The 18,814-nt window shown below is 39.6% G+C and overlaps 1 protein-coding gene across 1 annotated transcript in view; it reads right to left on the minus strand.

Moving 5' to 3' along the window:
* The window catches only part of LOC137274648 (arginine--tRNA ligase, cytoplasmic-like), a 136,379-nt gene that overhangs the window by 77,849 nt on the left and 39,716 nt on the right, over nucleotides 1–18,814 (minus strand). The window lies entirely within an intron of this gene.

The raw sequence follows: 18,814 nt of genomic DNA on the forward strand, positions 1-18,814 counted from the left end.
CAGACTCATCTGGATCTACCAACTAATGACAAGTTTCCATGGAAACAGTTATTTGACTACGCTTTCCCACCTCTTCCTCTGCTCTATGACAAGGCAAGGCTAAGCACATACAACCACGTGGACCGCCATACGTTGTTCATGTACTAGCACTTCATCAGTGGTGGTGTCGAAAAGATTTATCAGAATCAATGCCATCAACGGAAACATTCCAAAAGTCACATGGAAATGAAGAAAATATAAACAGAATGTGCTTAATATTTTTCCAGGTGTATAGTTGTACGAGTTGTGTATATTTACAGAGTGTTAGTGAAACCATGTCTCAGTCATTGTTGACAGTGTCAAAGAGGGAGTGAATGAGTGAGTGAAACTGACATCAGTGACTTTGCTGACACTCTATTGAGCCAGTGGGGAAAATACTGGTTGATAGACAGACACCCCAGTTGTCAGACACTTGAGCTAGGATGGAGAAGGTATTGAACCAGTGGGGGAAATACTGGTTGATAGACAGACACCCCAGTTGTCAGACGCTTGAGCTAGGATGGAGAAGGTATTGAACCAGTGGGGGAAATACTGGTTGATAGGCAGACACCCCAGTTGTCAGACACTTGAGCTAGGATGGAGAAGACTCATCAGTAAAGTAATAATACATCAGCCAGATCAGTCCTCGCCAGACAATGGCTAGACCATAACCCTCAAAACGCAAAGTGGGGCTAAATGTTTCAAATGAAATACTATTACCCCAAAATTGATTCTTTGGACTTTATGATTCAGGAGTAAAAACTGCCTCCAGTGATATCTCTTGAGTTGCTGCAACAAAGAAATTGCACATCAACATACCGGAAGACACTTGTGACATCATTGGTAACTATGACATCACAATCACATGACATCACAACATGCCTATGCCAGTGAAGGTGGTTTTGGGGGTTATTACTGTTTACAAAATTATAATTAATCAACATTTTATTGTGTACATTGTAACTGTAATCTAACATTCTGACTGGCTAATGTTATTGCATTGATTTTCCCAAGAATGTCTGGAGTTTGCCACACTCATCAAAGTGAACAGTTTTGTCAGAGAATCCAATTTACAAATGCAGGACATGCACAGGACATATTAGTTGTGTTCATTCATATTCTGGATCGTTTCTTGAAGCAGGGAACAAATGAAAAAAACACACCTGCATACTCAGTCACTTCTTATTGGCTTTTACCACTCATCTGAGCTACACAAATGACACATGAATTTGGCACTCACTGACCATCTCTTTTACAATAATGGCTTTCTTCGTGACATAACTGTTCTGGCTCATTATGGTCTAACTGTTGTAGTTCTTTTGAATATTCCCGCTTTGTTTTGAAAAAAATCTCCACTGATTGGACACTGTGGGCATGTCAAATTGTGCACATAAATTAGACAATCATTGATACACTTCACGTCACTGAAGATATTCCTTGGCCTAGAATTTTTATCAATGTCATAATTTCTGTCACTTTGATTTACAGAATTGTTTAGATGAAACTATTGTATCATGGGGTTTTTTTTCACAGTCCAATTTAAATATTAGGATTGACTGTGCAATTTTCTGTGTCGTCGAGGTATGAACTGAAATCCTGTTTTGCAAATTTTCTTTGGAATCCGCAATGTAGATTCATAGTTAGCATAACCATTTATTAAATGATACCTCTGAAAACCAAAAACAAAAATTACAGTCAATCCTTAAAAGGAGTAAGAATAATGAATAACAGAATATCTTCTCCTGTTTTTATATTTATAACATGAACACAAAATATCACTATATCTCTCCGGCCAGCTTCACAGTTTGCAACTTTAACTAATTGTCAGCACAACTCAAATCAAAAGACACTTTGTATCATGTACACATTAAGAAAGGTCGAGGAAAACTTCTTGTTTGATAAAAATGCTCCATATTTGATTTCTGCAACTTTAGGTCAATGGCAATTGGCTGTACTGCTTAAAATCAATGACAAACGGACATCAGTTTTGAAGTTTAAGAACAATTCATGACATCTATAACAGAGCAAAAACAAACTTCTCAATGCCATAGCAACACTACTGTCACAACAATCACTTGTTAAACTTTGTATTTTCCCATTTCTAAAACATAGCAGCTTGGGGCATGAATAATAAAACAGTTTGCCCACAACCATTCGACATCCCTTACACAATCGTTGTTCAAACAATGTTTTTCTAAAAGCAAAATATTTTGGCACTTTAGAACACAGAGGTTCCGAATCAGTCATGAAGAAGCAGTATCGTGAGGGTTTCTCGAGTTCAGAAATTCCTGACATTGAGAGCTCCATGTTTGTTGTTCAATGCAGGCACGTTTTCATCACAATGGAATCAAAAGTAGCCATATGATTTGTTTTTGACACGTCTTAAGGCAGTGTTCACCATCCATTTGGTATTGTTTTCATAGTTGTCACAAGCACACACATGTCACAGTGACTTGATCGAATCAAATGATTTGTTTGGTAACAAACATGGCCATTGATTCCTCACAGTGTTCCAGCCAGATGTTGCCGACACAACACGTCTGGGCATACTTTTCCTGAGTCTGCCCTAGGTGATGGTGACTTGTTCAATACAGGGCACTACACTCTAAGGAATTAACCTATATCTAGCTTCACAACCCATGGATACATATTAAAAGGAACCAAAACAACCTTGATGACTCCAGCAATCGTAATGTTTCAACCAATGTTAAAGTATCAAAGCTAGTGGACCTAAGACATGGTTTTAATCACAGAAGGAAAACAAACAGCTCATTTATTTTTTGTGCAATTATTGATTTTTATGTATTTAGACATACATATTTGGACAAGTACTTGGATGAATGTTCAAACAAAGATTTTCCCAGGAAATGCTAATGTCAAGGACCATGTGTTATACAATGCCTTGCCGATGTAGTATTACTGTTCCAGAACACAAGACGTCATGAAAGGTTCACATGACATCATGGCTCTGACTTGTGATCACAAGTAGCAGAAGAAAACTGTGAAGAACCTCAAAGGACTGCCATTTTCACATAGCCTGCTGTACCCCTTTAAGACTGCCAACCCTCCCTGAGAACCGTCATTATTTGGTTACAATGGTCCAATGGGGCCATCAGACAAGGGTGATGTAGTACAAAGTGATCTTGCCACTAATTTGACTGTACCTCCCATACCTTAACACACACTTAAGTCTTATCACTTATCACCCAAGAATATACTGAGGTCAGTAGTATACTGAATTGTCCCCACTGCAACAGCCTTGTTATCCCAGACCTCTGTCTTCTCTGTTTCCCCCAACGACAGATTTTAGCCACATGCGTCAGTGTGATACAGAGGATGTAACGGTAAAGATTCAGCTTTCACAAGAACATACTAGTGAATATTGTTGTATATATGCACATATTGTTAATAAATGAAGAAATCATATTTGCATACTTTATGCATATACATGTAATCCAAATTTGTATAAAATACAACAGATGTGGCAATACAGGGAGATTATCAATGAGTTTCTGTAATGGCAACATCACACCACATTTGGCATAGACTTTAAAGACTTTAAATATGAAGAAATCCTGTGATATATTATCAACTACTGGCCAATGCTCAATTTATCAAGCATATATATGCTTGAATGTATTTACTTAGAGCATTAATTTTGTATCGTAAATATCAACTCCATCATAAAGATTACAGCTGACTGACTTCATATTAATGAAAGATGCCATAATTATTTCCAGAAGCCTATCATCTACAAAGGATAACTGCTATTCTAAGCTGGAACCGTTCTTGGGAAGCAGTAATCCTGATAGGTGGCAAGTCTTTACATTCATCCTTGCACAAACAGATCCACAGACACCTGAACTCTTCCAGGCAAATCTTTGCATCGTCTGTATCACTGCATAGATACAGCATCAGTGGCAGTCAGTCCAAGGCTAGTGCTGTGCCTGCTGGGCCAAAACCTACAGGTAACTAGAGATTACATGCATGAAGGGATACGAATGATTGAAAGAAGGGACTCTATCACTAGTCAAGAGACTTCCTGTGGGGAAATTTTGCCTAGACAGTAAATTGCTTTAAATCAGGTTTCAGCTAAGGTTGATCGAAACCTAACTTGATGGTATAGTCGTGGTCCGTGTTCGGTGTGCCTGTGATACAAGGTGTTCATTGCCAGCAATGACAGAGTCATCCTTATCTTGGTCTAGCCATCTCAGCCTCACATCACGGCCATTAGACACGTTTATTGAATCGATCGACAGACAGGAAGGAAAATACATGAATATTTGGCCTGATGGAACAGACTATAGACACTGCAATTAAAGTTATTTGAATGATATTTCATGCAATTTGTTTAAAAGATTATTGATTGATAATGTTTTAGTGCTTTTAGCATAAGGTGAAGTCTGTGTGTGTCTGCTGTTGCAGATATGCAGACTACTATTGGTTTGTGCTACCCCACTGAAATACCAGGCAGCGGAGTGGGCATGAATACTTCACTAAGACACAGAATACTCACAGCCAATGTTTATTCCACTTTGTGTGGAGACCAAGGCAGGGTAACAACAAGTACCATTACTTAAAATTTATTGGTCTGCTGTAGGTGGGGACTGAACCCCTGACACTCTGTTCTGAAGCTCTCTATTTGTGAACCATAAGGGCTATGGAGGCACTGAAAGATAAACTGCAGTCTTTTTTTTTAACGCAACACTAATATCAAAGCACTATTTATAATGACAGTTTCAACAGTGTCTGACTATAAATTTATTACAACTGCCCTCTAACATAGACATGTATCATACAGTCTACAACCATTAGCAAGTCCCTACCACTAACATACGGCTCTTCACCTACTCACAAATGATAATTATTCTGTGAGCAGGTCTTGGCAAGTATGCCCCAAACTTGACTGCCCTTCGTAGTAATGTATTTCAACTCCGTCACAATGACTAGATAATGTAATCGAGAAGCGCTGACTTATGTCAGTACGTCTACTACATTCCACTACATCTGGAGCAAACGACACCCTGCGGTCCTGTCGCTATTACTGTAGTCTTCCGGAGCCTAGTGATTTTATAACCTGGCAAGGAATTACCTCTGGTCTGGAGCGGCATTGCTACTGGAGACTATCTGCTCAAATCAGTTGGACCTGCCTCCGTGACCTCTCAATCAGGCCCTGAAGGCCTCTAGTAATCAAATGCAGATGCTGCCACCATTTACAACAATGTTCCCAGGTATTCCCCCCATAATATCACATGACTTGAACAGTGAGCAGCAATTTAGGATCGTTACTGTGACTTGTGATTCCCCCTATGTCATACTTTACTTCAAATTACTTACTCCACAATCCCAGAACACATTCCATAACCGCATTGAAGACAGTTAGAAATATATACTGTGAGTTAGTGCTCTACTGTAACTCAAAGACATATTTGTAGCCTTTCACTACAAGTGCACTTGTTCCAGTTTGCTACATTCATCTGTGTCTTTATTAGGTGTCATCTGTTTTACTTGTCTGATTGCCACTGATCGTTTGATAAGACTTTCAGTGAGTGAGAAAGTAAGTGAGTAGAGTTTGATGTCGATTTTAGAATTATTCCAGCAATACCACTGCATGGGACACCAGAAATGGGCTGCACACAAGTGGGGAATGGGGAAATCAAATCCAGGTCTTTGGTGTGATGAGCAAGTGCTTTGGCCACGTACCCACCCCATTGTTTTAATTACTTTTAGCTACATAATGGTGTAAAAATCTACAACAAAACATAGCTCTGTGTAGTAAATAAGAAGTTGTTATCTATAAGGTTGCATGCTTTATTCGGATACTCTAAACACTCCTGACCAAATTCAAGGCCAGGTTTTAAAATAATCTTTGTAATGATCACCTACTAAACAGAAAATACCCATTTCTTGTATACTACAGAAAACAGTAGAGTATAAAGGATGATTTCTTGTGTGTAGAGTTTAACAAACCATCAAGTCTGTTCACTTTACTCAGTCTCTGCATGCACACGCACCCTTACACTTACACATGCACATGCACACACAGATCAAAAGAACATTATTAGTAGTAATGAGACAAAGTTGGAAGCAAAGGCCAGGCCAGTGTTGTCCAGTCTCTTCCTGATGGCTATCAATATCTGCACCATCAACTATTCATCATTGTTAATACTAGTGTCCACACTGGCTAGCATGTATTATTACATGTATTAAGCTGTCTGTGGTCCAGGTGTGAACCTAAACCTGCTTACCAATGCAACAGGAAGCAGGGAAATTACCACCTGTCATTATAACTACCCATGGGGGTTTACATGCATGACACTTATTAAAACAACACAAAGTTGAATGCAACTCAAGGATAAGAAGTTAGTGAAGCATAAATGCTTTGGAAAAAATAGCTAAGCAATTATAAATCTTTTTTGCATAAAAAGCTGTCATAATCTCTGGAAAAAATAGAATGATTTTAGTTATAGTAGACAGCCAAAGATCTGGCATGTACAGATTCACTGTGATTTCCCATTAGAAAGGTACACTTGTGATGAATCCTCTATGTTTGTACTTTGATCAGTATGTACATTCATATCATATTAGCATACTCTCACTTCAGATGATGCTTGCTTGTACTGAAGACTACCGCCATCCTGTCACACTTTTGTTTGCATCACAAGTGAATCATACAGGGAGAGATCTCCAGCCCATTCTTAAACAGAGATACAGATAGTGTCAGCATTAGCAAGTTTGGTTCATACCACTATGAACTGATGACCTGACATTTTGAGTTACTATGTGCCAAACATCGTTATTTATTTGTTCTCCAATATCTGTTCACACATCTGAACCCAGGCTGGTCATCTACCAATGCAGATACAATCAGGAAATGTGAAAAATGGCAGTACAAGAACACGGTAAAATGTCATTTTGTGTCAAAGATGTATTGTTTTCTCTACAAGTTCAGATAACATCTGTAATTTAATTCATCTCAGAAATAGCAAAGGAACACGTATGTGTTAGATGATGTCCCAAACTAGCAACTGGAAGAAAACACTGTCTAACTTCAGCCATATCATCATCCTCATCATGCCACTATTACCCACAACACTGAATCTGACATTTCTAGAACCATTAAAAGCTGATATTCTACCTCCCCCCGAACATGGAAGAATAAACCTTTCGTGAGTGTTTTAGTCCACAAGCATTTGTATTCATTAACTAAGACATCAAGTAAATACAGGCCTACTGGAGCAGTTTCTAATAAGATTTCTTGTTACTAAGGTTGCAGGTTACCCTTGCATACAACAGAACAACAAATTCCTGAATGTGATGATACATGCCTTTCTACTCCTGCAGCGCTGCTTGGTATTAGACAGACAATACCTACAATACAAATAGGAATCTCAATACCAGTGAACTATTGCTGGGGTCACCACAAATGCCAGTCTACTAGTTCAGGACACTGGTTAACCTATCCTTAACACCCATTTCTTTGAAGAGGACTTCTCAAGAAACAATTAATTCCAGTGCTTAATTAATATCACTAGTCATCTCCTGTGCACTCTTCAGACAATACATCTGCTTCAGGCTCATGGGTCTGCCAGCTGATAAAATAAGGCAAATTTTTATTGAATGAGCCAAGGGCACGAGTAGGATGGCTGACAAAGGTTGTTTTACATACCCTAAAGCTAACAGAGCCTAATGGAACCACTGAGAATACTAGGTAACTTAATAAAGAAACATCCTGCTGGGCTATAACGGAAATTGCTGCAGCTGAAAGAAAGACACACTTAGTCCTCCGGGATCTCTTGAAGGTGTCTGGGTACACCTCAGATATATTTTATTCATAATTTCTGTTCAATTTTTCATCTTTGTAAGTTTCAAGGGGATGAAATGAACAAGTCAGAGTGTGAAAGGCGATGGCCCATGGAAAAGGATTCAATGCTTAATGTATCTCCTGAAGTTGCCACATGGGTTATCAAGAAACAGCCTCTGGCTTGGATTAACAGGAATCTTACACCAAGGACATAAAGAAATCTTTTCTTGGTCATTCGCACCCAAAAGTCAATAACACCAGACACCCCTTTGGTGTTGCACTGAGAGTGTCCAACATGTTATAATAGAAGACAAGCATTGTGTTTTCTGGATTTGAGGATTCTTAAGTACATTTTGTGTGTTAATGAATTTGCAAATATGAATTCCTGAGGTATTATCAAGTTTTAGGTTAAACTGATCTGGATATCCACGTCACTGACTTGTCCGATTTGAGGTCAGAGCCTTGGGATGGGAACTTTGCTACAATCAGAGGATTATATGATCCAGAACTGAACATTTACAGGTTAGGTACACTTCATGTGACAAGCCCTTCATCTGACAATGCTTTATGTGACCAGCCCTTCATTTGACAACACTTCATGTGACAAGCACACTGTGTCACTCTACATGAGAACCTGATTCACAACCTGTGCATCATGAGTCGCTCATAGCTAAAAACTATCTGCCATAGAGGCTGTGCAAGTGCCTATCTTCACTCAAGGCTGTTCAAGTAAATATTTGCACTTGAAGCTGTTCAAGTTAGTTAAGGAAGTACTGACTGTCAAGGCTGTTCAAGCATGGTTTATTGAACTCTCCTCGGAGATGTTCCATCTCTCTAATTAGATTTCAGCTTGGCTCAACATTGCTCAATTTACTTAAAAGTAAACCAAATCTCTCAGCAGCTTGGCCACCTGAAACCATTCCTAATGTAACTTTTAGGGAAGCAGTATATCCTAGGTGTTTCAGCATCTTCAAGCTCGGAACTGATGACCAATCACAGATCCATGCCCTCCTGCAACAAACTCTTCAAGAAGTCGCTACTACATCTTAGCTTTGAGACAGGCATACTTTTAGTACCACATTTACAGAAAATAACTCCTACTCTCACTTTTTGCCCTTTTACAAATCACCATGGAAGAAAATCATGGAAATTTGTCACACATAAAAAACAAACTGACTACTTCAGTCAACAGATGAAAGACGTCACAAGTTGTAAAAGATGTGCATTGCTGGACAACTGTTATGGAGCTGTCGTGGCCGTAAAAGCTGGGAAAGAAAGCTTTGAAGTGTTGGCAGATGGCATGAAAACCCCACCATGTATTTACCACAGTCACAAAAAGAATATTAGGCTACATGCAGGTATTGACTAGAACTGATCAGTAGCTTAACTTTACATAACTTGAACCTGAGACAGGACATTGTGGTGGACCAGTAATACAAACATAAGATGTGAAGGAAATAGTGTGTGAGTGAGTATGGTTTTATGCTGCCTTTAACAACATTACAACATCACGGCAGGGCACACCAGAAATGAGCTTCACATATTGTATACATTATTGAGGAAATAATATCGGTATGCAGGTGAAAATAATGTTGCAGAATTTCTACAGCTGGAATGAACCTTGTTACTGCTTCTGAATGAACACTGTCATGCATGCAGCCCTCAAACAGTCAAAGTCAGGTGACAGACTATCACTGAATATATTAGTGTACTTAACAGTTGTTAAATGAAAATGAGGATTATGTGTTCTAATCAAAACAAGCAGTTTTGTGGCCCCCTAGACGGCTGACTCATTGTTGCAGTGTTTTATGATTCAGTTTTGCTGAAAAAGTGTGATGTACTCATACGATCATTTGTTGTTCAGAATATCATTATGAAGGAGAGTACAATAGATGTTATCGTAAAAAAATATATTTATCACATGCATTAAAAAGGAAAATTTCTTAAGCTTTAAAGTATTCCGTTTTACTACATCTGCCTCCAGATAGTGGACACACATCATCTATTTCAAGTGAGACCTGACTGTATCATCAGCTGTATCAAGTGAGACCTGACTGTATCATCAGCTGTATCAAGTGAGACCTGACTGTATCATCAGCTGTATCAAGTGAGACCTGACTGTATCATCAGCTGTATCAAGTGAGACATGACTGTATCATCAGCTGTATCAAGTGAGACCTGACTGTATCATCAGCTGTATCAAGTGAGACATGACTGTATCATCAGCTGTATCAAGTGAGACATGACTGTATCATCAGCTGTATCAAGTGAGACCTGACTGTATCATCAGCTGTATCAAGTGAGACCTGACTGTATCATCAGCTGTATCAAGTGAGACCTGACTGTATCATCAGCTGTATCAAGTGAGACATGACTGTATCATCAGCTGTATCAAGTGAGACATGACTGTATCATCAGCTGTATCAAGTGAGACATGACTGTATCATCAGCTGTATCACCAAGTAGCATGTGCTAGTAGCCTGCCTACAACTTTAACTACAACACAGATTAGCTTACACAGGTCAAACATGTCACAGAATCAACAAAAGGTACAGCATGAACTTTTCAATCAATTTTCTAAACATGTTGTCCTATTGATATTCAGGGTTAGAAGGGCAAGGTCTCAAGCAATACCTGTGGTACAACGCAACAAGTGGATGGGATTCAGGCTCTGTGACATAATCAATTGTGTGTCATAATCAAGGCACTCAACACATCAATCATATGATTGTCTGATCCACTGTCTTTCAGTTTGCATACAACTGTGAGCAGAATTTGAAAAACACTTCTTTATCAGTTTATCATAATGATCAATAACTGCATGATTGAGCTATCATTTGATTAATCACTTCTGCCATACCTCCTACTTCCAGAGGGACGAGTATGTGTACAGTACACCCACGTCATCAACAACTGGTGCACAGACAGTCTATTAAATCATGAAATCAATAATCTTGACATTTTTCATTTTGCAGAGGTAATATTTACTTACTCAATTCCCCATTTTTAATACAATCAATAAATATTTCCGAAACTTTGGCATCACCAGCATTTTAATTGCACTATTAACTAGCATGCACGAGGACACTCCACAAGACGAAATTGCTCCTGTGTAAAAGCAACGAAATGATCCTTTCATGTCAGCTTACTGACAGGCACTGCTAGTTGTAAATGCAAAAAAAAATAATAATCAGAAAACTGAATTATTTGCAACAAAAAATGCATATAGTAATGTTTTTCCATTTTCTTGGCAATTTCAAACTGCTTAAAGCATGTAACAAATATCTGCTGAGATATGCAAGCAGCCTTTGACCATGACAAAGCGAGTATCCTGAAGTCTGCATATGCTATCAAAGCATGCATGGGATGTAATGCCCGAGATGGCAACACCCACAATGAAGTATGGCATTTGTTAGGGAAGTATCATGGGCCACAGAAGCAACTGATGCCTTTAGCCAAAATTAGACCAAATTACCATAAATACTTAGCTCTGAAGCCTCCCATAACCTATTCATGAATACTGATGAGAATGAGAAGACTAATTTGAGATATTTTGAGGAATTAAAGTAGTATTTGTAAAGCTATCTGCATCTGAGAAGAACATCGGCCAATAAGTAGCACACAGATACACAAACCACCCTTCACAAATTCTTCAGTCCTGCTCTGCCAGGAATTGATCAAGAGAAGCACAATCCTCGACCAGTCTAATTGGACAATGACCAGCGTGTTTGTCTGCAAACCTCCACAACTTAAACAGAGATGCTATAAACCAGCTTCACTGACAGGTGCATTATGGGAGAGTCATTAGTCATGGACATCTTTTCCTGTATCACTGACAGGGAACATGTCTCTGTCAGGCTGTTTTTGCACTGCTTTTATTATTGCACTGTTTGTGACGATGTGTTTTCGTCTGGGAGAGAGGAGGGAAAGTACATTTTCATGTCTTTACTAGACAATAATATTTCTGATTTGGAAAACCCTCAGGCTGGGAATTTGTCAACACAGCATAAAAACTTGGGGGTTTAGGGGTGAGTGAGTGAGTGAGTGAGTGAGTGAGTGAGTGAGTGAGTGAGTGAGTGAGTGAGTGAGTGAGTGTATTCTCCTTGACCTTGGTGTCCACATTCTTCCCTCAGTTATATTACATGATTGACACATAGCTGCAGACACACTGCTGATACAATGTGTGCCTCTCATGGCTGACCCCGCCAGTTCTCATCACCATGCCACCCTGATGCCCTCCCTTGACTGAGCTGTACTCCATTCCAGTAAACAACCCTGTACCACTTATAAAGGACGTACTGCTACATTTCCTCATATATATGCATATATGCACATTCCACATTTCAGAATTATAACTTGGTCTTGAAGCTCTCATCGGTCTTCAGGTGAGTGAGCTTAGCTTTACACCGCTTTAAGCAATATTCCAGTAATGTCACTGTCATCAGAAATGTGCTTCTCACTTTGTGCGAAATGGTGAATCGAACTTGGGTGTTCAGCATGACAAGTGACCTTAACCACAAGGCTAACCCACTGCCGCCTGTCTTGAAGGGAGTATTAGTTATTACCAGTGTAGCAGTTGGGTTCTTAATCAACATGTGTAATAATAAATACAACTACATATTTGATTAGTCTGTTGTTTAGGGATGAGTTATATATCTTCCATTTGATGTTGACTTGTAAATAATCAAGGCTGGACCACATAATCCAGTGATCAACATTTTAATCGAAAATCCATACAAATGACCAGTGTAAGTCAGGAAACTGGTGTGGACATATCTAACCAGAATCCCTTGGATACACGTAAGGCCGTACACTCATGGTTCATAGTGAACAGTTACTTTAAAGTGTTTACCAGCTGGTACTGCAGATTTTAACTGATAGACGACTATGTAGTCAGATAATGGCAACCAGTGGATGTTTTACTGCTGAGTGTTTTTAACAAAGCCAAATATGGCAACTGGTGGTATTTTGGGGGTTGCTTGAACTTGTTTTTATTTTTTCTTTTAACTTATACTGGGATTAATTTACATGCAAAGCAGTAACTGGATTGTTGTTTCTGGGTGTATGAGTACCGCATTATCTTGAAATTATTTTTTACATGAAACTGAATTTCTATGTTTCTGTATCACTGAGATAACCATGATTTGGTAGGTCAATGTTCTGTGGCATGTTCTGCGGTGGAGTGTGAGAAACATGATGAGCCAGTGCAATCTGGAACTGCCTCAGCTGTAACCAAATTGAAACATCCAAAGGACCACAGTCCAGTACAAGTCATGCTGAACACTGCAGCTAGACATGGAGAACTTTGAACAATACACACAAAATGATTGAGAACATAAAAGAATATTGACAGAGGAAATAAAAGAACATTGATGAAGGACATAAATGAACACTGTCTGAGCAAGGTCTGAGAAAAGAAATTGATTCACATGGACAAAAGCACAGAATGCTCATGACAGCACCAAAGGAAATCTCAGGAAAGATGATTTGTTGAGGTCATCCCCAAAATAACAAAAACATTTTGATAGGAAAGCAAGGCAAACAACTATGAAAGTGCTGGATATTGTGAACATCAATATTTGTATAAACTGTCAAGAGCTTAAGCAATGCACATCTAACATCTTTCTTAAAAAACACTGAAATAAACTTCTTAACCTTGACAGGAAACTTGTATAAACTTATAAAATAACACAATCTTTTTTTCATCTGTATAAGCCTGTTATAATGAAGCATGACATCGCAAGGGTAAAAAACTGTGATCCCCCTGGCCTATTGGGGATCGATACCTGTAATACAGCCAGCAGACTGTTTATGTCAAAAGCCTACAAGAACCCCATTAAACTCGAGCTCTATCTGCTGTTCTACACATAATATGTGACATCGTCTGAATCTGGACAAACCAGTTTCCTGAAAACCTGACGCTTTTGTCTCTGTAGATATTACAAGATTGATATAAGCCCAAACACAAGTATATTATGTCAAGCTTTTGATGACACAAGCATAACATATTGGGCACTGGGTGTTGGGACAGTGGCTGTCAGGCCTTTAATAGGACACCAGATGTCCAGCACCTGGTGTCACACAAATGTGGGGTGTCACACAAAGCAGTGGGGTAACAATTTCACTTAATTCATAGGATATTGTGTGTGAAATAACTTGTCTCATATCATAATCTTCAGTTGCTGTCAACATGGGATCCTAAACACTTGGTGACAGTAACCAGGTGGCGATTGCTGGGTATTTTTCTGTTCTCACATGTCAGCAATGTGCAGACATGTCATATATCAGTCATCAATAATTGGTTGTCAAGTATCTCATGAGGAGGCATATCAGCTGTGAAGCAAATGTCACTTCAAGCTTCAAGTGCGCACAGCATGAAGTGTCAAACATGAGAAGACAGGCAAGAGGTGTCCAGCATGGAGCGTCAAACATCAGAAGACAGGCAAGAGGTGTCCAGCATGGAGCGTCAAACATCAGAAGACAGGCAAGAGGTGTCCAGCATTTAAAATCTCTGTTATTCAGAGCAGTGAGTGAGTGAGTTCAGTTTTACACCAGTCAGCAATATTCCATTCTTGAACATCAATTCTAACCCAGATCTTCATGAGCCTCAATCAGTAAAACACCAAATGTATTCCTATAGATATAAAGCATCGTGGATGTATAGCATTATATGTTAAGCATAAGAAGTGTCTAGAACCCAATGTCAAGCATCACAAGTGTCCAGCATCAAGTGTCAGATGTTAAATGACATATCTCTAGCAAGTAAGCAAGAAAGGTGGTAGGTGTTTGGCACTAGGTGCCATGCACTTGACAACACTGATAGCACCAGCATTATGCTTGACAAGGTACCTAGACCGCCTGTCATTTGTCACCAAGTGTTATTTGACACCTATCAAGCATTTACATTGAGGAACTACCTTCAAGCATCAGTTTTGGCCCTGTATTCGCTTGTTTAAACATTTACTCTACAGATGAAGATGTGTACATGCCTCAATACACAGTGATCTCACAGCCCAATGCATCTCCATGTTAGAGACTCAATCAGCGAGGTATTATACTATTATCTTTGATTTGAACCATGAGTGGGTGACTTGAACCCATTACACAGGATGGTGAATAAAGTCCTTTATTGCAACTGGCAGGACAAGGGGACATGAGAGCCTGAACTACACAGCTGTGTAATTATGGCAAGTGCTGTTCAAAATACTGAATTAGGTTCCGAACCACTTTGGAAAGTATTTCAGTTTTGTGAATTTGCTTAATGCAACAGACAACTTATGTAAGTGTTGAGCACTGGTTGGGTTTAGAGACACTAAGATTGAAAATGACTACAAATCTGGGATCACAATACGTGTGGCAGATGCTGGCACTGCAAAGGGACATCACTCTACAAAGAATGTTACATTACTTCAGACCACACTATATGAGCTGTTCACTGGTCACGAGTGAGGCATGGGTTGATGTGCCCTTGATGTTTGTTTATGTTCCTGAGCCCGTATTTATCTTACAGAAAATCTCAAAGTTAATTTTGAATTCAGTCAACCTTTGTGAATCAAACAATTTAAATTTTGTACCTTGCTGTTTTCCCCGCAGGTATTACTAAAGTCTAACTAAAGTCGCCACAGTGTAATTCCCTTTCATAATATTGACAGTTATATACATTTGAACATATTGTCAAAATTTATTCATTGGAATGCAAGGTAAATCTTCTCGTAGCCATCACTAGATTTTTCAGTTGACACAAAAAAAACAACAGATTTAGAGTTATCTCCTTTCCATCCATTTACATTCGCAAAACATTGTTAATTTCACGCATCATACGTCATTCCACGTTATTTGAAATAAAGAATTACTAACATAAAGTACCAAATGAGTTGATATTGGCAGCAGGGTGCACTGAAATGTACTTGCTTATAAGTGGGTTCACTGAAAATAATACTCATATGCCATCATCCTTCTCATCCACATAGCAGCAGGATCAGGTTTTAAACCCACAAAAATATCATAAAAATACAAATACAATCTTTAAAAAACAAATATGTCAAGTGTAGATGATCCCATGAAGTTTTGTGAATTGTACATAGGTTTTGACTTCGTAAAGTTAGTGAGCTACAAATTGCAACAAGTGTACCAATGAACCTGATGAAACACTGGATAGTACTGTACACAGAATATCATCTCCTGAATGATAACTTAGGCTAATATCAATTTCAAAGTTAGTCATTAGTTTCCAAAATAAATGTCAAGTAGTCTTGTCAGTTAATTTTGTAGTTACAATAACAAAAAAAAAATAACAACATACACATTCACATTAATATCTTATTGCAATCTTCTCAAATATACAAAGATGGTGAATACATTATCAAATGGAAACAGTGTGTATTGTCAGACTTGATTAGTTAATACCAAATCAAATGTCAGACGTCATTACATTTCTCTGAAAACAGCCAGAACGTTAATCTGATCATGTGTCTCATACTAATGAAATCTCATTAATACGTATCACATGATCCTGTGTAGAACAAGGATATAGCCGGAGCAGACAAATAGCACAGACCATCATCAGATGCTGTGAGTATATTTAGCCCAGAGATGGAAGAAATATCTTCTAAAGATAATAACATATTTTATATTGCTGTTATGTCTATTTGACAGTTGTTGCTGTTTTTCCGTAATGTGCACTATTCTAGCAGTATCACAGTTGGGAACACCAGAAATGGGCTTCACACATTTAACCCAGGTCTTGGGCATGATGGACAAATGTTTTAACCACAAGACTACTCCACAGCCCCCTCACAATCATAAACCGACAAACTGATATCATTATGAACAAGTGATCCTTGTCCCCCAGGAAATTGCTCGGTTTGCTCTCAATTTCATGACAACTCTCATGTAATTAATTCATCGAGAATGTAAGGGAGAAGTTCAGAGATCTTGAACCAATCAGATTAAACAAACAAATGTAAATTCCACAGGGAAATACTGTGAGTAAAAAACCCTTTCCTTGTCCACTATAATGACATTCCCAAGGACACACACACACATACAAATGTCACCTCACTTGGGGTCCAAGGGAGAAATCACATGATTTATGTAATGTCTCAGCTCACCACTGGATGTAATATTGAAACTGGGAGGTAACAGAGGTGTTTGTCACTGGGAAGGAGAATGACAGTGTTGTGACACTCCTCGGAAGTGTTCTCCAACACCATGCTGTGTTACCGACCATCGTTGCCTTCTGACCTTTACGACACTCCCTCCAGCATTTTGCAGCATGGGAGACATATGTCTACACTGCCCAAATCCATTTCATTCTAATCCATCAATTTGAGAGACACTCAATTAAAGACTGTGAATGCCATCCCATTGGAGTATTAGTTGAAAATTGAATAGAATCTCTTTGAAGATGCAAACGGTAACCAAGGACAAATATGCTGGTCTGGACAATGCCAGCTTCCTTCCATGAACGATAAGAGCACAAAGACGATGTATGGTTGTTAAGCTCCCAGATTTGTTTGTAACTATTATGACCTTTTACACAATATGCTATCAGTCTGAATGATCGACATATCAAGAATGAAGTGGTTGCAAAACATGCCATGCTCAGTCCAGATGACATGGCTAGCTGTGAGAGCATAATCAGTGGGCTTTATAATTCTTCAGTGTAGCCTAGTCCACAGTTCTCTACACAACAAATCCTCGCAAAGCTGATCATGATCTTCATCATCAAAGTGCATTTGTGGTGGGGTTAGACAATAGGGGCACATATGGTGGGATGAATGGTGGGGCACGTATGGTGGAATGAAAGTGATGGGGTTACACAGTAGGGGGCACCTATTGTGGGATGAATGGTGGGGCACGGATGATGGAATGAAAGGTGAGGCACGTATGGTGGGATGAAAGTGATGGGGTTAGACAGTAGGGGCACCTATTGTGGGATGAATGGTGGGGCACATATGGTGGAATGAAAGGTGGGGCACATATGGTGGAATGAAAGTGATGGGATTAGACAGTAGGGGCACATATGGTGGGATGAATGGTGGGGCATGTATGGTGGAATGAAAGGTGGGGCACGTATGGTGGGATGAAAGTGTTGGGGTTAGACAGTAGGGGCACATATGGTGGGATGAATGGTGGCTCATGTATGGTGTGATGAAAGTGATGGGGTTTGACAATAGGGGCACATATGGTGGGATGAATGGCAGGGCACATATGGTGGGATGAAAGTGATGGGGTTACACAGTAGGGGCACATATGGTGGGATGAAAGTGATGGGGTTACACAGTAGGGGCACATATGGTAGGAGGAAAGTGAAGGGGAAGACAGTAGGGAGAACATATGGTGGGATGAAAGTGATGGGGTTTGACAATAGGGGCACATATGGTGGGATGAATGGCGGGGCACATATGGTGGGATGAAAGTGATGGGGTTACACAGTAGGGGCACATATGGAAGGAGGAAAGTGAAGGGGTAGACAGTAGGGGGAACATATGGTGGGATGAAAGTGATGGGTTTGACAATAGGGGCACATATGGTGGGATGAATGGTGGGGCACATATGGTGGGATGAAAGTGATGGGGTTACACAGTAGGGGCACATATGGTAGGAGGAAAGTGAAGGGGTAAACAACAGGGGGCACATATGGTGGGATGAAAGTGATGGGGTTTGACAATAGGGGCATGTATGGTGGGATGAATGGTGGGGCATGTATGGTGGAATGAAAGGTGAGGCGCGTATGGTAGGATGAAAGTGATGGGATTAGACAGTAGGGGCACATATGGTGGGATGAATGGTGGGGCATGTATGGTGGAATGAAAGGTGAGGCACGTATAGTGGGATGAAAGTGATGGGGTTAGAAAGTAGGGGGCACATATGGTGGGGTGAATGGCGGGGCACATACGGTGGGATGAATGGTGGGGGACGTATGGTGGAATGAAAATGATGGGGTTAGGCAGTGGAGGCACACATGGTAGGATGAAAGTGATGGGGTTA

The sequence above is a fragment of the Haliotis asinina genome, chromosome 2, assembly GCF_037392515.1.
Source record: "Haliotis asinina isolate JCU_RB_2024 chromosome 2, JCU_Hal_asi_v2, whole genome shotgun sequence".
NCBI classification, from domain to species: Eukaryota; Metazoa; Mollusca; class Gastropoda; order Lepetellida; family Haliotidae; genus Haliotis; species Haliotis asinina.